The sequence below is a fragment of the Bufo bufo genome, chromosome 2 (assembly GCF_905171765.1).
Source record: "Bufo bufo chromosome 2, aBufBuf1.1, whole genome shotgun sequence".
Taxonomy (NCBI): domain Eukaryota; kingdom Metazoa; phylum Chordata; class Amphibia; order Anura; family Bufonidae; genus Bufo; species Bufo bufo.
Genome location: NC_053390.1, coordinates 773,004,691 through 773,028,579, shown reverse-complemented (window position 1 = coordinate 773,028,579; position 23,889 = coordinate 773,004,691). Strand labels below are relative to the sequence as shown.

At 43.0% G+C, this 23,889-nt stretch overlaps 1 protein-coding gene across 1 annotated transcript in view; it reads left to right on the top strand.

Moving 5' to 3' along the window:
* The first annotated feature begins 1,546 nt into the window (after positions 1-1,546).
* Positions 1,547-23,889, top strand: part of ZNF518B (zinc finger protein 518B) — a 40,959-nt gene continuing 18,616 nt past the window's right edge. The window contains exon 1 of the mRNA XM_040419101.1: positions 1,547-1,825. The gene's annotated coding sequence lies outside the window, so the exon portion shown is untranslated. The remainder of the gene's footprint in view (positions 1,826-23,889) is intronic.

Below are 23,889 nucleotides of genomic sequence, written 5' to 3'. Positions count from 1 at the left end.
TACAGTGCAAAGTATTATTAAAAAATACAAGATGTTCCGCACTGTGGAAAAAAAAAACAGAGGACGTGGTCGGAAGCCAAAAGTGACACCTGTGCCGGCCAGGAGGATAGTTAGAGAGGTGAAAAAGAATCCAAGGATCACCACCAAGGCCATCCTGGTGAATCTACTGGTGGCAATGTCTCAAGGCAGACAATCCAACGGACACTGCACACTGCTGGGTTCCACGGATGCAGACCAAGGAAGACGCCACTTCTCCAGATAAGGCACACAAAAGTTCGCTTGGCCTTTGCAAAAGCTCATCTGGACAAAGAAGAAGACTTCTGGTCTTCTGTGTTATGGTCAGATGAAACTAAAATTTAATTGTTTGGTCACAATGATGTTTGCTTCATTTGGCATACAAAAGGAGAAGCCTTCAACCCAAATAACACCATCCCCACTGTCAAACATGGCGGTGGGAACCTAATGCTTTGGGGGTGTTTTTCAGCCAATGGACCAGGGAACCTAATCACAGTAAACGGCACCGTGAAAAAAGAACATTACATGAGGATTCTCAACGACAACATCAGGCAGTCTGCAGAGAAACTTGGCCTTGAGCACTAGTGGACATTTCAGCATGACAATGACCCAAAACACACAGCAAAAGTGGTGAAGAAATGGTTAGCAGACAACAACAGTAACGTTTTGGAGTGGCCCAGCCAAAGTCCAGACTTAAATCCAATTGAGAATCTGTGGAGGGAGCTAAAGATTAGGGTGATGGCAAGAAGACCCTCCAACCTGAAAGATTTGGAGCTCATTGCTAAAGATGAATGGGCAAAAATACCTGTGGAGACATGCAAAAAGCTGGTCTGCAATTATAGGAAGCGTTTGATTCTGTAATAGCCAATAAAGGCTTTTCTATTGATTATTGAGAAGGGTATGAATAATTTTGGACTGGACACTTTTTGCTCAAATGTAAATAAAAGCTGAGAAATGTTTTTTTTTTCCACAATAATGCCTCTTGTACAGCGTCTTATTATCTTTTGGGAGACACCTATGTCATTTCCCGTTAAAAAAAAATTACTTGCTGGTTGAATAAAAGTAACTTTAAGTCAAAATTTGCCAGGGGTATGAATAATTATGGGCAGCACTGTATATATAGATATATAGCTATAATTTATTAGATTGTTTATTCCTAAGAGATAACTGAACAGAATATTATAATGTCACACAAAGCTTATATTAGCATATAAATCATTATCAGCACAAAAACAGAAGCAAAAAAAACACTTTAAAAATCACGAATCCATTTCTACAAAAGACTACAACCCGTGCTCCATTCTATGGCAGCAACAAAAGCCCAGGCGAACGCTTCACGTCTATGCAGTGGAGGCTGTGGTTTCTCAGGCTGGACACCAGATGGCGCTGCGCTCTTCCTATTATACCACCGCTCTGTCTCTCGCTCAGCTCTCTCAGCCACTCCTCCTGTAGAGTTCTACTGGAGACACGTATCCGGGCGGCCAATAAGGAGCGCCGTCTACAGGATCTCTGACGTCATAGCAGACAGGGCCGGCGGCCACTCGTGCTCGGGTTATGGCGCTGTGCAGAACATGAGCGGCGACATGTTTAACGGTGGCGATCACTAGGGGTTCGCCATGAAGTGCACAGAGGCGGGGGGCGCCCGTTATCGCGCGTGACGAGGTGATCGTTGTTCCCGGAGAGGACGCGTGGTCACAGCAGATCCGGCGTGCGCTGGGTTAATCGCGGCCGCCGTGTGCGGGAGGATTGGGCGGGTTTGCTGCTGTAGATCGATGTGAAGACCGGAGGAGGAGGAGACCCAGGCCGTCAGGTTAGGACCGTGTGTGTAACAGTAGGGCCTTGCGGGGAGTGAGGGGTTAATGTCTGGTGCTCGTGGCTTCCAGGCAGGCGGTGGTTTTCCGGTCTGCTGGGACTGCAAGGGTTAAGCTCTTTGGTATCTTGGTTGCTCCTGGCCTGTGGTTGGGGGTGAGGGGCTTGTTTTGTGTATTAGGCTTCTGTTTGGGGATAGTTTGGGGTTTATTTAGTAATACTGTTCCAGGCTCCTCTATAGCACCTATTTTATATCTGATGTTCTTTTCTTCTGATCAATAGTCACCATCCAGGAGGCTCTGTCTAGTAGGATGTCCATTGGAAGTTGTCTTATAAAGAAATCCACCGCTCATATGGCGTATTAGGGAATATGAAGGGTCTCTACCACTTGGGGCCCATTCATACTTGGGTTGAAATCTGGTAGCTACGGACCAGTCTGCTGTAGCTCACCATATCCGGCATTGCCGGATACCCATTGACTATACAGAGATCTGCCAACCCCCATGCAAATATGGAGAAAAAAAAACGATGCGTGAATGCCAAACGTACATATGAACGGGGCCTGAGAGTAGTTCCCACTCCTCACCTAGCCTGGTAATGTCAACTGGGGTGCCATGTGGTGGAGACATATGGCAGTGTGAAGCTTTAGCCACCCATGAATGTCATGGCCAATGTTTTTACCAGTGGGCTGTATCTTGGTGAGACCGCCACAGGATTTGTGGTAAATATTGGATCATGTGGACCAATCTTTGGGACCTCCAGTGATCCTAAGAATGAAGGGTTCTTGTGTCCCCTCTTGAATGGAACAGCAGCGCCTACGTCAGTCCACCGCTTCGTTCGTTTCTATGGTGCTGAGCCCGTCACGGTTTCCGTTCACATGGCTGCCAGCCACCATGATTAATTTACTTTGGATGGCAGATGTAGCTCAGTAGTTTCAGTGACGCTGAGGCCTAACTGCATCCAAATACAGTAGGTATAGACCATTCCAATATACCAATGTGGCCTATGAGTGACACGTAAAGATCTCCATGCTTGTAGGTCACCTACTTTTGCCACAAGTGCTAGTGGACTTTAATGATAGAGTCCAGCACTGGGCAGTAGGTATGATGGCCCAGAATGTAAAGGTGACCATACGCCTTCAATAGCTACAGGTTTGTTTGGCCAAAAGCTATCTCTTTTAACCCCCATACATGTTTAAGCTCATTTGTAATGTGTTTAGTATGAGGAGGAAGGAGAAAGCGTCTGCCAGGAACAAGTCAGGACTTTGCTTTGGGGACCTCCCTCTCTGTTTGCACAACACTGCACTAGACGAATGTGAAAGGGGGTGAGGCAGAAGTTGCACTGTAGCTTGTTTGGCCCAACCACCCTTCTACAACCTTAGTGGCCAGCCCCTCTATAAATGGCATGTCACCGTTGGAGGAACCATGTATAGAGTTTGCAGGAGCTTTGTTATGCTTCTAGCTCGCCTTAGGTGGAGACCTTCTTTGTTGAAAACTTGCCAGACTAAATTTACAAAATTTTTAAAAACGTAAAAAGCTGTCCATTCTGAGATTTGATGGGATTCTGATAACATGTGGAGGACTCAATTTTTTTTAGTTTCTTTGGTGTTGTCAATGTCATTGAAGTCTGTATCTCAACATAATATCTAACTTCTAATGTGATCTTGAAGACCCTTTCTTCTGTTAGATGTGTTGGAGAAGTTTCGTGTAGGGTGATGGTTGATTTTCATCTTACATTATCTACATGAGTGATTGGTGGAGCAGTCCTAGGAGAATGGTGCACCTTTAACGTCTGGAACACTTCCTGTATCCTGCAGATAGGGGGGAGTTCCAGTCATTGTTTTGTCAGCCCACTGTCACATTTGTGTTTGGACATAAGTAGACTTGGATGGTGTTTCCATATGTGCTTGGTAAGCGTAACTTCTCAGAGCTGTGGTGAAGTTTAGACAACGAGTGTCTGGAGCACATGTTCTATATATACTAAGTAGTTGCACTTTACGTTATGCACACATACTGTGAGGCAATTTGTTTAGACAGACGAATAATGATCATCAATGCTCGGAGTGTTACAGACCATGTATGAATGGTTGGTCTACTGCAACTTTGACAAACGGCTTTGTATTATATTGAATTTTTAGCATCAATTGAGTAATATAGAGAGATGTCTGATGAAATCCATTTGTATGATACAGTCAATCAAATAATAATGCAAAGTTTTATGTATGAGCCATCCGTTTTTATAAATGATGATTACTGCTTTTTTTTTATTTTTTTATATGCTTTTAGTTGTCCTGTGGGTGCAGGTGAACTTGTAGATTTTCTGCACAGAAATCCTCATGGAAAATCCAAGCTTAATCTGCAACATGTGTAGGTAGCCTTAGAGTTGTCAACTTCCACCTCACCTCCATTCACCTACTGCAAAGTTAAAATGGGCTCAACTTTCCCCCGCAGGTATCAGGGGAAAGATCAGTCAGGTAATTTTAACATGCCTGGACCTACTGTCCTCAAGTGAGAGAAACCACTACCGGAGATGTCTGGAAACTGCTTAGACCTGTGTCCCAATTCAGTACACATACATGCTTGACAGAGGCCCACGTGGATAGGGGAGTTAGGAGCAACGGCAGACAGCTATTGAAAATGTAAGGCCTGTTTTAGTGTTTGTTTCTTTCTCAATGCAGTTTCCTTGACCTTTTGGCGAATTTTCCACTTTTGCTAGCAGTGCTAGTACCTCTGTAGAGTCCTCCACAGATAGCATGTAGGTCCTTGGTCCAAGGACAGAAATGCATTAACCAAGGAAACTTCTGGAGACTATATCTAAATATATGTTTGTATTTGTAGAAAAATCTGATTTAATAGGGCAAGCTAAGGGTTGAGTACTTGAATATGACCACCTCCATGCTGCTTAACTCCTTAGCCGAGCTTCAGTATTTGTTCCTCCCTCCATGCTTTCCTTCAACTTTTGGTGAACTATCCACCCTCTTATTTGCAAGCATTACAGTACCTCTGTAGAGCAAAGTTCTACACAGATTTGAATTATTCAGTAGCTTGTAGGTCCTCATTCTAATGACAGAAAAGTATTTACCAAGGAGACATCCGGAGATTTATGGTCCTGATTTATCATACCTTCACTCCAGAATTCTGATGTGTCAAAGTCACAAAAATAGGTTAGCTATGTTAAGAAGTTCCACTCCAGATTTGAGACTTAAAAAATATTTATTTTGTAGAAAAATATGATTCATGAGGTAGGCTGAGGGATGAGTACATTGGTATGACCACTACCATACTGCTTTAGTCCTTCTCTGCTTCTCTGAATCTTAGTATTTTTCCTCCTCCATGCCATTTCCTTGACCTTTTGTTGAATTCTCCACCCCTTTGTTTGCTAGCAGTACAGTAAGTACGTCTGTAGAATCCTCCTCGGCTTTGGAACTGTGCAGTAGCATGTAGGTCCTTGCTCCATTGTCGGAAAGACATTTACCAAGGAGACATCTGAAGACTCAGAAAATTTAAATTTGTTTATATTTCTAGAAAAATCTGGTTAATAAGGGCAGACTAAGGCTGGGTTCACACGGGCGATATTTCAGCGCGGGTGCAATGCGTGAGGTGAACGCATTGCACCCACACTGAATCCGGACCTATTCATTTCTATGGGTCTGTGCACATGAGCGGCGATTTTCACGCATCACTTGTGCCTTGCGTGAAAATCGCAGCATGCTCTATATTGTGTGTTTATCACGTTGATAGAAGTGAATGGGGCTGCGTGAAAATCGCAAGCAAGTGCGGATGCGGTGCGATTTTCACGCATGGTTGCTAAGATGACAGTCTATTCACTGTATTATTTTCCCTTATAACATAATTATAAGGGAAAATAATAGCATTCTTTAATACAGAATGCTTAGAAGGTCAATTGAGGGTTAAAAAATAAATTAACTCCCCTCCTCCTCTTGATCGCGTAGTTGCCGATCTCTTCTTACTTCTTTAATCATGAGCTGCCGGCTAAAGGACCTGTGGTGACGTCACATCACATGGTCCATCACCGTGGTGATGGACCATGTGATGAGCTCAGTGACGTCACCACCGGTCCTTTGACAGGTCCAGAAGAAAGAACAGGAGACCGGCAGCTACGTGATCAATTGGAGGAGGTGAGTTTATTTATTTTTATTTTTTTAACCCTCAATTGACCTTCTACTAAGCATTCTGTATTAAGAATGCTATTATTTTCCCTTATAACCATGTTATAAGGGGAAAATAATTACATCTACACACCACCTAACCCAAACCCGAACTTCAGTGAAGAAGTTCGGGTCTGGGTACCACATTCAGTTTTTTATCACAAGTGCAAAACGCATTGCACCCGCGCGATAAAAATTGAACAACGGAACACAATCAAAACTGACTGCAATTGGGTACCTACTCACGCGGGTTTGCCGCAATGCACCCGGGACGCATCCTGAGCCAAAACGTGACGCCCGTGTGAACCCAGCCTAAGGACCCTTTCACACGAGCGTGACTGATTGGCTCCGGGTGCGTTCAGTGAAACTCGCACCATTTTGCAAGCAAATTCAGTCAGTTTTGTCTGCGATTGCGTTCAAGGTTTACAAACAACATCTCTTAGCAACCATCCGTGAAAACGCATCGCACCCACACTTGCTTCCGGAGGCAATGCGTTTTTCACGCAACCCCATTCACTTCCATGGGGCCAGAGCTGCGTGGAAAAACGCAGAATATAAAACGTGCTGCGATTATCACGCAACGCACAAGTGATGTGTGAAAAACAACGCTCATGTACACAGACGCATTGCACCTGCGCGGAAAACTCGCTTGTGTGAAAGGGGCCTTAGGCCTCTTTCACACGGGCATTACGGATTGGGGCCGGATAGGATGCGGGTGCGTGGCGGGGAAATCGTGCGAGTGAGCACACAATTTCAGTCAGTTTTGACTGCGATTGCGTTGCGTGGTTCAGTTTTTTTCGTGCGAGTGCAATGTGTTTTGCTGAATAACTGAATGTGGTACCCAGACCCGAACTTCATTGAAGAAGTTTGGCTTAGTTGTAGTGTAGATTTTATTATTTTCCCTTATAACATAGTTGTAAGGGAAAATAATAGCATTCTTTAATACAGAATGCTTAGTAGAAGGTCAATTGAGGGTTAAAAAATAAACTCGCCTCCTCCATAGCTGCCGGTCTCTGCTCTTTCTTCAGGACCTGTGGTGACGTCACTGGGCTCATCACATGGTGATGGACCATGTGATTGGACCATGTGATGTGACGTCACCACAGGTCCTTTAGCCGGCAGCTCATGATTAAAGAAGTAAGAAGAGATCGGCAACTACGCGATCAAGAGGAGGAAGTGAGTTAATTTTTATTAATTTTTTTTAACCCCCTCCATCCCTATTTTACTAAGCATTCTGTATTGAGAATGCTATTATTTTCCCTTATAACCATGTTATAAGGGAAAATAATAAAGATCGGGTCCTCATCCCGATCGTCACCTAGCAACCATGCGTGAAAAATCGCACTGCCTCCGCACTTGCTTGCGGATGCTGCTTGTGATTTTCACGCAGCCCCATTCACTTCTATGGGGCCTGCGTTGCGTGAAAAAACGCACAAAATAGAGCATGCTGCGATTTTCACGCAACTCACAAGTGACGCGTGAAAATCTCCGCCCATGTGCACAGCCCCATAGAAACTAATGGGTCCGGATTCAGTGCGGGTGCAATGCATTCACCTCACGCATTGCACTCGCGCGGAAAACTCGCCCGTGTGAAAGAGGCCTAAGGGTTGAATATGTCAGTGTGCATGCTGCTTTATCCTTTATTTGATAGCAACATAGTGTTAATCCAGTACTGAGCCAGATACATCTAAGGACACACGACCATGTCAGTATTGTGGTCCACAAACCAGGGATCTGCAAAATATGGAAGTGTGCAGTAGGCATTTTCTCACTCTTGTCCATAGAAATGACTAATCTTGGTCCCAGTACAGACAAGAATAGGACGTGTTCTATGATTTGCAAAACAGACGTGCAGATGCGGACGTACATGGATGCGGACGTATGTGCAGATGCGGACGTACATCCGTGTCTTGTGCATTTTGTTGCTGGAATTGAATTGGCCTGTGTGCTAGCCGCAAAAAATGCAGATCGAGCACAAATGCAAAATCGGTCATGTGCATGAAGCCTTAAGAGTTGCATCGGCTATGAGCTGAGGGCAGAGGCTTGGCGGTACACGAACCGCATCTATACTGTATTTCTAGGGATTAGCGAACTTTGTGTTTCAAGTTCGGCGTACAATGTTCGGGTTTGGATTATCTAAGAATTCCGTTATGGATTCTGCTACCATGGACCATATAAGTTATGGTCCTTGGTAGCGGAATTCTTAGCCTGAACCTTGTATGCTGAACTTGAAACACAAAGTTCGCTTGGCACTACGTATTTCCATGATGCTCACAATTTTGTGACTACGGTACTTTTTAAAAAAAAATAAATTTTTTTTTCATGAAAACTGAAAATAAGCTGTATTTTTGCCATTTATAATGTGTTTTTAAATAACACAGCAATTTGCAAAATAAATATTTTACGACGAGCTGCGATATTTTTTAGATCTGTGTTTTTTGTGCTTGTGACATGAAATCTAGTTCTATGCCTAAGTCACTATATCAGGTACATCTGATTGTTCACAATGGATGATGATTAGGTCTCGTTCTGGAAAATAGATGACCTGCTCATATTTTCTACTTTACATACAATTCCAATATTTAACCCCTTAAGGACAGCCCCATTTTTCAAATCTTACTAGCGTCACTTTATGTGGTAATAACTTTGTAATGCTTTTTTGAGATTTTCTTGTGACACATCATACTTCATTTTAATGGTAGAATTTAGTCAATGTATTTTATTTGTATTTATAAAAAAAATTCTAAAATGTAACAAAATTAGCAATTTTCCAGATTTGAATTTCTCTGCTTTTAGGGCAGATAGTCTCTCACAAAATGATTAATACCCAACATATGTCTACTTTATAGACATATGGCATAATTAGTTCAGCAGCAATTTTACAAGTTTCCAAGAAAATTTCCAAATCCAATTATTTAGGGATCAGTTCAAATCTGAAGTGGCTTTGAAAGTCCTATACATTACAGCACCCCCTCCCCTCTTAAATCACTCCATGTTAAAATCTGCACCCTCTTAGTAGTCAAGAGGGCATTTAGGAAGTTTGACCCTTTAGGTGTTTAACAGAAATGAACGCAAAATGTTGGTGAAATTTTAAAAAATGTTCAGCAGATTTTCCATTTTAATCAACATGCAGGGTTTTTGAAACTACACCGCAGCCCCAAGGAACTCTGTTAAGGATGTAGTGATAATTTTGACCCCACAGGTGCTCCCTGTGTAAACCGCTAAGATGCTGAGTTCACTACTTACTGAAGCATCTAAGGGGTTAAATGGCCAGATCGGTCCCAGCTCTGATCTAGGCTGTTGAAGCAGGGTATCAGCTGTATATTACAGCTGACACCCACTGATGTTGGTGGCACATTTTCTGAGCCTTTGCCATAGCCATGCCGTAAGTACGCAGCATGGTGCATGTACTGCTTGCCATGCTGTATATTTATGGCATGGTGCAGAAAGCGGTTAAATAAAATTTTTCTTCATTAAGAACTTCCCTACCGCTGCACGACCATATACGTTGGCAGTAGGGACTTTAAAGATGGCGCCCCCCCCCCCAGAGAGGAGCGGGTGCTATAGCCACCATGTGCCTGCTTTTTCACACAGCAGACACCCAGGAGTAATGTCTGCGATCAGCGATAACGCCAATTGCAGACATTTAATCCCTTAGATGCCGCGGTCAAATGTAACCATGGTATCTGAGAGAGTAAAAATGTAAGCTTGCAGCGCTCCTGGGCCTTCGATGATTAGGGGAGTCCTGGTCTTGCTGAAGAAATCGGGGCTTTCAGAGTTGTGGTTCCTATGGAGCCCTGCAGGTGGCAGGGCTCTATAAGTACGTAGAAATAGAGCTTTGAATTGCTTTGCCAATTCAGTGCAATCAATTGCAGAAGCAATTTAAAGGGCTTCTGTAATCAGAAAGATTGTTATTAAACTGACTTTAGACGTGCTAATGTCAGTCTTTGTCCCTTCTTTGTACGTGCCCCTGTTTTTGTGAAAAATAAGCTTTTTCTTTTTTTTATGCAAATGATCCTCTAGGAACAATGGCGGTGTTTCCCTTACTCCTAGAGGCTCCATTCTCTCTTCTTTGGCCTCATCATGTTGATTGACAGGGCCAGGCAGGATGATGTGAACACTCAATCAGCATGATGAGGGAGTGGCTTAACCACTTCACGACCGCCCATTGACTATAAACGTACTACGGGCGGTCGTTTATCACTAAATGGACGTTCTGGAACATCCATTCAGAGATGGCAGCTGCACGTTAATCGTGCAACTGCCGAGCAAAGGGGCCCACTGTCAGTGAGAGCAGGGTACCCCAGAGAGAAGGCACGTTCCTCCGTGTCCCTGCCTTCTAGATCGCTGTATACACAGCACTCAACAGTGTATACGGATACAGATCAGGAAGCGCTGTGACCGCCGGGGCCTGGTGAGTGCAGGAGCTGTCGGGTCTTCCACAGACCTCGATCAGCCCTGCACTGAGGCTGTACAGCATTGTATACTGCTTTACAGCCTCTCTGGGAAGGTGTATTTCTCCTGTAACAGGGGCCACTATGTCAGCCCCAGTTACAGGCGAAATCAATAGTGAAAAAAAGTGAAGTTAAATGTCCCCAGAGGTCTTGTATGACATTATGGGGGACTAAAGTGTAAAGAAGAAAAAAAAATCCCCCAATTTAAGTACTTAAATGTTAAAAAAAATAAATTAAATATACATATTTGGTATTGCCGCGTCCGTCACGGCCAACTCTATAAATATATCACATGATCCACCCGTCCGATAAACATCATACATTTTTTTTTTTTAACTGTGTCAAAGCCATTTTTGTCACCTTACATCACAAAAAGGCGTATGTCCCACAAAATGGTACCAATAAAACCGTCACCTCATCCCGCAAATAATGAGCCCCTACATAAGAAAATCGCTCAAAAAAATAAAAAAAACGATAGCTCTCAGAACATAAGTGTGTGTTTATATTAGGTATTGCTGCGTCCGTAACAACCAGCTCTATAAAAATATCACATGACCTAACCCCTCAGGTGAACACAAAAAAAAAATATATAAATAGTGCCAAAAATAAAAAAGCTATGGCTCTCAGACTATGGAGACACTAAAACATCATTTTTTTGTTTCAAAAATGCTATTATTTTGTAAAACTTAATAAGAAAAAGTATACATATTGGGTATTGCCACGTCCGTAATTATCTCCTCAATAAAAATACCAAATGACCAAACCCCTCAGGTGAACGAAATATAGAGCAATTAAAATTCATATGTACCCCATAATAGTACCAATAAAACTGGCACCTTATCCCCTAGTTTCCAAAATGGGGTCACTTTTTGGGAGTTTCTACTGTAAGGGTGCATCAGGGGGGCTTCAAATTCGACATGGCATCTAAAAACCAGTTAAGCAAAATCTGCCTTCCAAAAACCATATGGCGCTCCTTTTCTTCTGCGCCTTGCCGTGTGCCCTTACATCAGTTTACGACCACATGTGGGTTGTTTATGTAAACCACAGTTTTGTTTGGCTGTTAACCCTCAATGTATTAAAGAAAAGAAATTGATTTAAAATGGAAAATTTGCCAAAAAAGTGAAATTTAGACATTTCATCTCTTCCTTTTTAATTCTTGTGGAACACCTAAGGGGTTAACAAAGATTGTAAAATCAGTTTTGAGTAACTTGAGGGGTGCAGTTTCTACAATGGGGTCATTTATGGGGGAGGGTTCCACTATGTAAGTGACTTCAGAACTAAACTGGTCCTTAAAAAGTGGGTTTTGGAAATTTTCTTAAATTTCAAAAATTGCTTAAAAAATTCTAATCCTTCTAACGTCCTAAAAAAAAAAAAAAAATTACATTACCAAAATGATGCCCACATAAAGTAGATATATGGGGAATGTTAATTAATGATTTTTTTTTGAGGCATCACCATCTGTCTTCAAAGCAGAGAGATTCATATTTAGAAAACGGTGAATTTTTTTCAAATTTTCATTAACTTTTGGTAAAACATATTGACTCAAATTTACCATTAACATTAAGTACAAAGTGTCACAAGAAAACAGTCTCTGAATGGCTTGGATAAGTAAAAGCGTTCCAAAGTTATTACCACATAAAGTGACACATGTCAGATTTGCAAAATTAGGCCTGGTCAGGAAGGGGGTAAATGGCCCGGTCTGGAAGTGGTTAAAAAAAAGTTTAAAAAACATAAATAAAATTATAATCCTCTCCCCTTTGTCCAAAATAAAAATAAATAAATAAACCTAATGGGCATCGCCACATTTGAAAGCTCACATACTATTGAAGTATAAAACTATCCCGTATGGAGAATTGACAGGTCCTCTTTTTAGGGAATCTGTTGTGAAAGAATGGCCTATGGTTGACATCAAGCCTTATTAATATATATTTTCATCTTTGTTTTACATTTCAACTGACACTTGTCTTGTAGAGAGAACTTTTCAGCTTGTTCTACTTGCACTGTGTGCAGTCACTAGTCATCTACAGAATTACGATGAAAGGTAACATTGACAGTAGGTAATGAGGGCAGCTCGCTCCCTCCTCTGCCTCACGACCTCTGCACAGGTCACGCTCACAAAGCTCCTATAGAAGTAAAAAGGCCTTTTTTTTTTACTTTGCTTTTTCCTGTTCATGTTCGTGCCATAAAGCAAATCTCTGGAGCTTCCCTCATAGCCTTAATGCCCAGTGCATATTGAATGAATGTAAATCTTGGCACAACTATTTGAGTACTTTGCAGTCAACTCCTAGACTTGTAGCTATACAAGGATGCTAAGAAATGCGCTGTCCATTTAGTGGCTGTGCCGCAGCAGAAGGTGTACACACCATGTTTGGGTGAACGCATATGGAATATGTTGCATATGCTAAATGTATCCACAGGACCCCATTCACCCAATAAGAGTCCAAAGGAGTGTCCTTTGCCCACTATCTATTGATATATGTTGCCATACTTTTTTTTTTTTTTTTTACTTTCTAGAAAAGTGCTGCTGATCTCACTTTGCTATGCGTTGGGCCATCGGCAAAAAAACGTGTGCTTTTTCTTTTGCATTGTGGCCACTAAGGCTACTTTTATACCTCCGTTGTGAATTCTGGCAGGCTTTTCCCGGCAGAACACAGCCAGCCGGAATTCACCGGATCCGGCACTACCAGATACGGACAGATGTCCTCCGGCCCCATTAAGTATGATGGGTTCTGGCTGAGATCCATATGCATTCCAGCAGAGAACCGGCCTGACGCAAACTGCTGCATGCGGCGGTTTGTGTCTGGCCGATTCTCTGCTTGTCTGCCGGAGGTGTGAAACTAGCCTAACTGACATGCCTAGCAATGGCATATGTTGGGAAACACCCTGTTGTGTACCTTCATTATATAGCCCAAATGCAATGTGAATAGAGCCAAACTCTGCTGTTAGTGACTAACAGCTGGGCTCTCTAGAGAGAAGTAAGAATTAGATAATAGTGGCCTCTTCTGTCTCAGTCTCTATGTGCATAGTTCCCACTAAGTGCTTACAGACACGCACATAAACAAGCAGGTACATAGACTGAGATATAAAGTTCCTAAGTGCTTTATTCACATCCATACAGGTCAGTACTTCTCTGTAATGTCCTCCATGATCTTGGGGCTGCTTCTGAGTGACTAAAAGAAAGTTAGGAAGCAGATTCTCCTCTACTTTCTGTGTGCAGTGGATGACAGCTATTTCCACCCACCAGTTCTAGGAGAACTGCAAAGTAGACATTTAGCATGCTCAGGAAAAAACTTCTAGAAATGTCAGATACAAGTCATATAATGGCCAGAAATTGTGTTTTTACTCAAGTACACGTACTATAGATCAATGAAAAGTTTGTTGAAAGGTTAGGTACACCTTTCCCCTCTATGCTGTCATTATAATGTGTTTTCTGAGCCCTACATCTGTGTGCTGTGAGCATGAACTGTCTTACATGCCATGTGTGCTGAGAATAGGGGCAAGGATTAGGTGTCACAGCCTTTGGTTTGCGCTGTGACACTGTTGCCACACTTGCACTTGCCCGCGGCAACGTTTTGCTGTGAGAGCATGCGGTGGCAGTGTCTCGGCCTTCTGGGTGATTGCGGTGACATGGTTGCCACGCATGCTGTTGCCAGTGGTAACGTGTGGTTTGGTATGCTTATGACAGTATGACCACAAGGGTGGCCCTCATTGGCCAGATGGTAAAAGCCAGGAACAGTGAGCAACCAGCTATTAGGCATCCAGCAGAGGCTAAATAGCCTAGGCATACGTGGCAACCATGTCACGGCAATCACCCAGAAGGCCGACATACTGCCACCGCATGCTCTCACAGCAACACGTTGCCGCGGGCAACTGCAAGTGTGGCAACAGTGCCACCGCGCAAACCAAAGGCCGTGACATTAGGATTGGGCTCACTGGTGATTGCCCTAGAAGTATGGGAAAGGAAATCTAGGGGAGTAATAGTACTGGTAGACTGTCTGTGTAGGACATACCCCCAGCTGTATGCAGGAGCGGCACACTGGAGCATCTAGAAGTCAATATAAGCCGATCAGAGCACTGGAGGAGGCTGGAATGGATCCTCACATTGTTCCCAGTAAAAGCAGAAGTTAATTTGTGAGAAGCTCTAAAACTCAGTTTTGCTTCAAATGTATCCATAGGTTTTAGTCCTTGTAAAAAAAACAAAAAACCAAGCAACAGTTAACACATATATTTTGATGCTATGGATATGCAAAAAGCAACCAATTTACTCTACATATAAAAAGTGATATTTTGGTAGACTATGTAGCAGGTGCAGGGTTTGGCATAAGCCATTGGTCTCTTGTGTTTCCAGACCAGCACAATTTCTGTCTTTCTATCCACAACTTTTCATTTCACTTTTTCTTTTTCAGCAGTGTTCTTAAAACCCCATTCCAGGCTTAACATAATATCATCACTGACAACCTGATAGGGCTGCGATTATTTCCATAATCATCTGGAAAACTGACCTTGTCATACACATAATTTAGGCGTTTTTATGGTGACTGGTTCCTTTAAATATAGATAGCGACCAGTTCCTTTAAATATAAATAGCAACACAGAAAATATAAAAATAACCACCAAAAATTCTTACAAAATGTTTACCATAAAAATTTTTGATGGTGCTCTCCCATTAGCCATTGTCTGATATTAGGAAAAATTCTAACTAAACCTTTTTCTGGGAAGTCTTTATCACCTACTGACTCCAATTAGTATAATGGAATCAACACCTTTGACCCCATGCTGGGTATAATGACCTTTGACCCCATGCTGGGTATAATTACCAGATGTTACATATTTATTCCCAGAGAATTCTTGTACAGTCACTCAGAATTGAGAGAGCTCATTGGAAGAACGAGTGAAACGTTTTCCAGAAATCTACAGTACGTCCAGTTGCCTTGATTTATTCTTTACAGATGAACCATGTCCTGGATAAATGAGAACCTTCACAGACCTAAACCAATGTAGTTTCATTTTTGCAGCTGCACAGATGGCCCAATTTTAGTTCACGTGTTCCCAAAAAGTGCAACTGTGCAAGCAATAGTATTCTGATACACGGGCAGAGCGCTTCATCCAGTTACCGGTCTTTAGGTGATGTGATAAAGGGGCTGGCTGGTTCAATACATTAGCTGCTAGTGCCCTTCTGTGTGTCCAGATCAGCCATGATGGAGAAGGAGACTGGCTTAGCTAATCAGTTAAAGGGGTTGTCCGGGATGAAGATTGTTTTTTAAAAAACAGTTGAATCACTGTTATTAGTGGATTGAAGGTCCCCCCCCCCAGATGTTTTTAGGTATTTTTACACTTCAGCTGGGCTCCTACAGTCCCCCACTGATTGTTTACCTCTATGTTTATGTGTGCGGTAACTTCCAGCGCAGCATCGCGTTGTTTCCTTCGTGCAGCCGTCCCCCTAATTCATATGCCCCCCCCCCCCCCATGGCGCATCTATTCCTCCCTCTTAGTCACGCCCCTAAGCGCCTCCTGGCTAAGTCCCTCCATCCTCGCTAAGAATACGCCCTGCCCGGTGACGTCACCGGACCAGAGGGGCGGGGCATGGCGCAATGTATTGCCGCCTAGTTTCCGCCCCTCAGTGCGCTCTGCATAATCACTGAGGCTGGCTGTGACGTCACCGGGCTCCCTGCGAAGCGGAAGCAGAGGCTTCGCTCTGCAGAAAGGGACCCGGTACGTCACTGAATCTATGAAAAGTGGCACTTCCGGCAGAGAATTTACGACAAGAAAACGGGGCATGAGAAAAGTCCTGCAAAGGTACGACAGGACTGTATGTAATATTTATGTGCTTGGTGTCCTCTTACAGCAATGTCCCCAATCCCGGACAACCCCTTTTAAACCAGGCAGCAAGTCCTTCATTACGTCAACAAGACACAGGAGGACGAAGCTATGTCAGAACACCATCACTTGGACAGCAGAAGCTCCACTTCCAGGGCCACTTGACAGGCAGTAAAATCAGGACATTAGTGGATTTGAAAAGCAATTAAGAACTTTTCCTGGCATTGGGCAATGTCTTGAAAGGGTTATTCCAGTTAGATCAAGTTATCCTTTATCTGCTGGAGAGAGAATAGGTGGACTAATCCCAAGAATTAATGGAGCGGCCGGTCAAGCATGCACAATGTCACTTCATTAATCTCTGAGACTGCCGGACAGAGCTCAGCAATCTCTGGCAGGGCCATAAATTATGAATACATATGCTGTACCATTGCTCTATTCAGATAAGTCATTCTTGTGATAGGTGGGAGTCTCAGCAGTTGCACCCCCACTGATCTAACAGTTATCTCCTCCTCGGTACCTCTTTGTCAATGTTTTTTTTTTTTTTGTTTTTTTTTTTAAGAGGTAATGAAAAATTCTATAAATTAAAGTAGACTTGGGATTTCTTTTCAGGTAAAAAAAATTTTTTGTGGGATCTAAGGACAATTTAATGTCCACTGAAACGGCTGGATCTTTCATCAAATTATGTCTAAAGACCCTTTCACATTAGATTTGTTAAGTCTACTCCTATGCATGTATTTTTTATTAACCCATCCGGTCATGCACCTGAACAGCTACAGTCATTTAAAAAAAAAAGTACACTGAATTATATGGTTTCATGTATCAAGACCATAATAAGAATAAATCTGCCCTTTTAAAAGGTCTTAAAGTTCGGTAAAGACAACATCAGCTGAACAACACGTGACAAATTACATAACAAAAACTAGGCCAAAATACTGACATTGGATGTGACAAACTAAAGAGGTCTTTGCATCTCAGACAATGGAGGTATATTGCCCCCATTCTCTGATGGGTGCGGGTACCACCTCTGGGACCCGGACCTACACCAAGAATGGACCCCCGAAAGTTGTGGAGGGCACACTGCGCATGTGCAGCTGCTCTCCATTTATTTCTATGGTGCCGCCAAAAATAGCCAAGCACTTGCTCGGCTATTTCAGTCGGCCCCAGAGAAATGAATGGGAGTGGTGGCCACGCGAGCCATTCACTACTATGGGGAGAGCGCTTGGTGGTGGCCGGACCAGGGTTCCTCCAGTCACTACCTCCCCCGCTCTGTTCTCAGAGGTGGGACCCACACTTATTAGGCAATGGGGACATATCCTAGCGATATGCTCCCATTGTCCGAGGTGGGAATACCCATTTCTAAGTGTACCCTTACTGCTTTCATTGGAAGTGAGAGGGTAGGTAGCAGCCGGGTGTTGCTACTCAAATGCCCTTGATTAACTGATCATCAGCAAGTGTGACCACCTCTATAAAACAGAAGTATCGGCATTCTGGCGTGTGTTACCTCAGTATTAAGAAGAAAAGAGATCACCAATAATCTTAGAAAAGCTATTGCCCATCAATCTGGGAAGGGTTATAAGTAAAGATGAGCAAATCGATTCTAAAAAGTGGGAATTCATTTTTTTCAAAATTTCTGATTCTGCCAAATTAGATTTTTGTGTGATTCAATTCAGGAGAATAGAGGAGAGGGAGCGCATGACTGAGAGAGAGACCTTTCCAGGCAATCGGCGCACTTTTGGTTCAGGTAGAATGTATTTGAATCCGAATCAATTTAAACTCTACAATGAGATTATTTACAAGTGAAAAAAATGTAAAGTGGTTGTCACTTCAGCAAATACAATTTATTATGTAGAGGAAGTTAATACAAGGCACCTACTAATGTATTGTTACGTTTACTGGTAAAAGGTTACCACGGACCATAACGCAATTCTATGACGGAATGCCTTCATAATAGAAGTCCATGGGCTGCATGCCGGATCCGTCATAGAATTGCGTTATGGTCCGTGGTAACGGAATCCATAATGCAATTCACCTTTTACCAGTAAACGAAGCGTGAACGAATTTTATAACCGGATATTTGCTCATCTCTAGTTATCTAATATATAAAGCTGAGTGTATGTGTATGTCCGCTAAAGGAATCCGCACCGTCGCATTTACAATCACGAAATTTGGCACACAGGTACATCAGGTGTCCGGGAAGGTTTTAGAACAGGTCTCGGCTCTCTAGCACGTACTGTTCCCGAGATATTCCCAAAAAAATGCATTAGCCAATAGAAGCCTGGTCACATGACCCTTATCAGCCAATAGAAGCTCGCAGGTCCTTCAGCCTCCACATACAGTTTTACTCCAGGTTTCCATAACAACCCAGCCTTTTATCTTCACTGCTGGAGGAAAGTTTTAAAGGAAATCTGTCACCAGGATAATCGCTATTGAAGTAAAGGCCTAATAGCACTTAGTACCTTATTTCCAGATGTGCCTTTGTTCCAGCAATAGATGTTATTTTATTCTCTGAAAATCCATTTGATCTGATATGCAAATTAGTCAGTAAGGTGCCCAGAGGGGCGTCACTCTTGCAGGAAGGAGCCCAGACACGCCCCCTGCCACAATGTGTTCACCCTCAAAAGACTTAAAACCCCGCCCCCAGGTCCCGCTAAGCCAACGCCCCTGGTCCGGTTAGGCCACGCCCACTCATGATCCAACAGGGACTGGAAAAATGAAGGTAAAAATCTACTTCTGTCAGCTGCAGGGGTGGGAGGGGGGTGACTTCCTCCCTGCAGCTCACACTCACTTAGGCTCCACTACACTTAGGCTCCATTCAGACGTCCGTAGTGCGTTGCGGATCCGCAATACACCCAGCCGACACCCCCATAGAAATGCCTATTCTTGTCCGCAATTGCTAACAAGAATAGGACATGCTCTATTTTTTTCCAGAGCTGCAGACCGGAAGATCGGGGGCGCGCTCTGGAAATGCAGATGCGGACCGCACACTGTGTGCTGTCCGCATCTCTTCCAGCCCCATAGAGAATGGATGGGTCCGCACCTGTTCCGCATAATTGCTGAATGGATGCGGATCCATTTCTCGGACGTGTGAATGGACCCTTAGAGTGAGCTGTTCAAAAAGGACACGCCCCCGATCCGGTTAGGCCACGCCCCTCCTACTCCTCAGCCTACTGAGATTGAAAAAAATGAAGTAAAAATCAACTTCTAGGTCCCGTTAAGCCACGCCCATATCTGGTTAGGCCACGCCCCCTACACTCCTTAGCCAACAGGGATTTACAAAATGAAGGTAAAAATCAACTTCTGTCACCTGCAGGGGTGGGGGGGGGGGGTGACTTTCTCCCTGTGGATCACACTCTGACAGCACAGTGCTGCTGTCTTAGAGTGAGCTGTTCAAAAGGACACGCCCCGATCCAGTAAAGGCCAAGGGACGGGGCACTGCGGGGGTGGGGGGCTGTGGAGGTCACTATTATGAGGGTGGGGTGCTGTAGATGTCACTGTTATAGTGGATAGTGTTTATCTTTTAACAACACACACAAACATTAAATGAAATAGATTGAATATACCCGAGTGAAGCCGGGTCCTTCTGCTAGTTATCCATATTTCTTCATTTGGTGGCAGGATTCGTTTTTTCCATCACATTATACACTGCTCGTTTCCATGTTTACGTCCACCCTGCAATCCAACAGTGGTGGTCGTGCTTGCACATGATAGGAAAAAGGCCATGGTGGTTGGGTCCATAGGAGTGGGCATAGCCAGTGCTTTTTCCACCAATGCTGGATTACAGGGTGGTCGTAACCATGGAAACGAGCAGTGTCATGTGATGGAGAAATGAATCCAGCAAAGGAAACAATATGGACAATCACAATACATTAGTAAGTGCCTCTATATCGCAGTGGCCAGTACTAATGCCTGGCAAGTGTAGTAAAAGTTATGCAAATCCCCGTGGGATAGTAGATATACAAATGTTAGTACTGGTCACTGCGATATAGAGGATCCGTTTTAATAGGTATATAGGGACCACGCTTGTATTGTATTGCCTTTTGGCCTCACCACCCACATGTCCATACGCAGCACATTATCCTTTCCTACAATTTTTATGTATTGAGTATTATATGTATTATATACCATTTTTAGGAATTCAGTTTATTCTATACCTGTTCATACTATTTTTATTTTTTTTAAGCTTAAGAGCCCCCCACCTACTTATACATTTATCCAAAAATGTAAACAATAGGTAATTTTGTGATTCTCTTTAACCCCTTCCCAACCAGGGCCATAATAGTACGACGCAGCGGGATGTGACTTGCCGCCCCGCGCAGTACTATTACGGCTCGCTGATCGGGCGGGTGCAAGAGCTGCGCCCGCCCGATCAACTGCAGAGGACTCATCCCGATCGTCTCCTAGCAACCATGCGTGAAAATCACACTGCATCCGCACTTGCTTGCAGATGCTTGCGATTTTCACTTCTATGGGGCCTGCGTTGCGTGGAAAAAGACGCACAATATAGAGCTTGCTGCGATTTTTTTTTTACGCAACGCACCAGTGATGCGTGAAAATCACCGCTCATGTGCACAGCCTCATTGGAGTGAATGGGTCCGGATTCAGTGCGGGTGCAATGCATTCACCTCACGCATTGCACCCGTGCGGAATTCTCGCCCGTGTGAAAGGTGCCTTAGTGTATTACTCTGTGTAATACACGAACAGACAATGCATTAGATGTATAGGGGATCAGACCCCTAAAAGTTAATGTCAGAAATAAAGTAAAAAAAATAAGTTAACTGTTTTTAATTTAAAAAAAAGTCCGTAACGACCGTCTCTATAAATATATCACATGATCCACCCCGTACAATAAACACCATAAAAATTAAAAAATAAAAACTGTTAAAAAGCCATTTTTGTCACCTTACATCACAAAAAGTGCAACACCAAGCGATCAAAAAGGCGTATGTCCCACAAAATGATACCAAGAAAGCCGTCACCTCATCCCGCAAAAAATGAGCCCTTACATAAGAAAATCGCTTAAAAAAAACCAAAAAACTATAGCTCTCAGAACAGGACTCTAAAACATAACGTAATATAGAGCAATTAAAAATCATATGTACCCCAAAATAGTACCAATAAAACTGGCACCTTATCCCTTAGTTTCCAAAATGGGCTCACTTTTTGGGAGTTTCTACTGTAAGGGTGCATCAGGGGGCTTAATATGAGACATGGCATCTAAAAACCAGTCCAGCAAAATCTGCCTTCCAAAAACCATGCGGCGCTCCTTTTCTTCTGAGCCCTGCAGTGCGCCATTACATCAGTTTACGACCACATGTGGGGTGTTTCTGTAAACCGCAGAATCGGGGTAATAAATATTGAGTTTTGTTTGGCTGTTAACCCTCGATGTGTTAAAGAAAAAAATGTATTAAAATGGAAAATCCTTTAATTCTTGTGGAACACCTAAAGGGTTAAAAAAAAAAAAAGTTTGTAAAATCTGTTTTGAGTAGCTTGAGGGGTATAGTTTCTATAATGGGATCATTTATGGGGGGGGGGGGGGGTTCACTATGTAAGCCCCACAAAGTGACTTCAGACCTGAACTGGTCCTTTAAAAATTGTTTTTTGGAAATCTTCTTAAAAATTTTAAGAATTGCTTCTAAAATTCTACGCCTTCTAACGTCCCCAAAAAATAAAATGACATTTACAAAATGATGCCAACATAAAGTAGACATATGGGGAATGTTAAGTAATAAATATTTGATGAGGTATCGCTTATCACAAATTTCGAAGTTTTTATAATTTTTGGTAAATTTGTCATTTTTTAATCAATAAAGGTGAAATATATTGACTCAAATTTATGACTGTCATGAAGTACAATGTGTCACGAGAAAACAGTCTCTGAATGGCTTGGATAAGTAAAAGCGTTCCAAAGTTATTACCACATATAGTGACACATGTCAGATTTGCAAAAAAAGGTGTAAACTGGCCTGGGGTAGAAAGGGTTAAAGGGGTTCTCCAGGAATTAAGAAAATGAAAATACTTAAATATTACTTTCTTATAAATATATTCTCAAATACCCCCACCCTCCTCTCATATCTCTTCGTCTTCTCCATTCCCACAGAGATTCACCTGTATTCAGGATCATGATTCCTGACAAGCAGAGCAGAGAGGAGGATGAGGCAGCTCTATGGCTCATTGTGGTGAAGTAACTTGTCCTCCTGTGTGATTAGGACAGGTTGTGTGTGTATTGATAAGACAGCGGCCATTTTCTTTCTCCTAATGATTGCTCCCCGGACAAAACAAGCCATTCTAGGTAATCAAAGGTATTTGTGAATATATTTATTATAAAATAATATTTAAGTATTTTCATTTTTATTACTCCTGGAGAACCCCTTTAAGGGAGAAGGAACCGGACTCTATATCAAAGTATTACCTGTCATATGCGTTGGGTTAGTATATTTATTGGAATTGTATCCCTCTGGAAGTTGTGAGGTTGGATGAATGCTTCTGTGAGAGAGGAATCAGAATTTGTTTCTGCAGAAGAGCTTAATTTTTGAGGGGTAGTTTTATACCAGTCAATGGTTGCCAGTTGAATGGCTTTGGTAGTATGCTTTAACCCTTTTATTGTCAGTTTTTTTTGGACATTTTACTTTTCTGGTAGCCAGGGCAGTTTTTGCACTTACAACTTCTACAAATTAAATGTAATTTGCAAAAAATATATATATTAAAAAAAAAATCTTAAAGCCTATATATTTTGTCAAATACCTTTTTATGTGCATGGGCATCTTCATGCAATTTGCGTCAAAGTAATTTCTAGAGGATCGGTCATCAGTAGAAAAGTCTTGGAAAACACCTTTAATGTCTTCAGCCTCCTGAAAGTTTGTTTCTATGGATGGCCCATTTTGATCCGGAATCTTGATTGATAACTGGTTGGCTTGTCGAATAGCACAGGAGGAAAATAAAGGGGGGGGGGGGTCTGTGGCTGACACTGTTAATAGCATCTTATGCTATGTGTCATCCACAGACCCCCCCCCCCCATAACAATGTCCCTGTGTAGAGTGAATGACTCTTAATACAGGGGGTGGGGGCCGACATCATCTAGTTTTGTAATGGCAGCGGGGCCCGGTGCAGTCACTGTATTCTATTGCACCGGGCCCCGCTTACTGTAGTAATCCTATCTATAACTGTAGGCATTGTTTAACTATAATAATCTTCAATACAATCCATTAATATTCATTTACTAACGTCCGTATCGGGCAGGAGGCCGGGGGGGGGGGGGGGGGGTCACTGACAGCGTAACTCACTACGTCACGAGCCCGCGCCGCCTGCTTCATTCATAAAGTGGGCGGAGAAGGGGCGTGACGTAGTGAGTTACGCTGCTAGTGACCGACCGCCCGGCCTCCTGCCTGATACGGACGTTAGTAAGTGAAGATTAATGGATTGTATTGAAGATTATAGTTAACCGCTTCACGTCCGCCCATAGACTATAAACGTCCTATGGGTGGACGTCTATTTCTGACAGCCCGTTTTAAAACGTCCTGTCAGAAATAGCAGCTGCACGCTGGGCAACCCTAAGACAAGGCAGGGACAGTTCCCAGGTGTCCCTGCCTTCACGATCGCTGCAGACACAGCGCTCACCGAGCGCTGTGT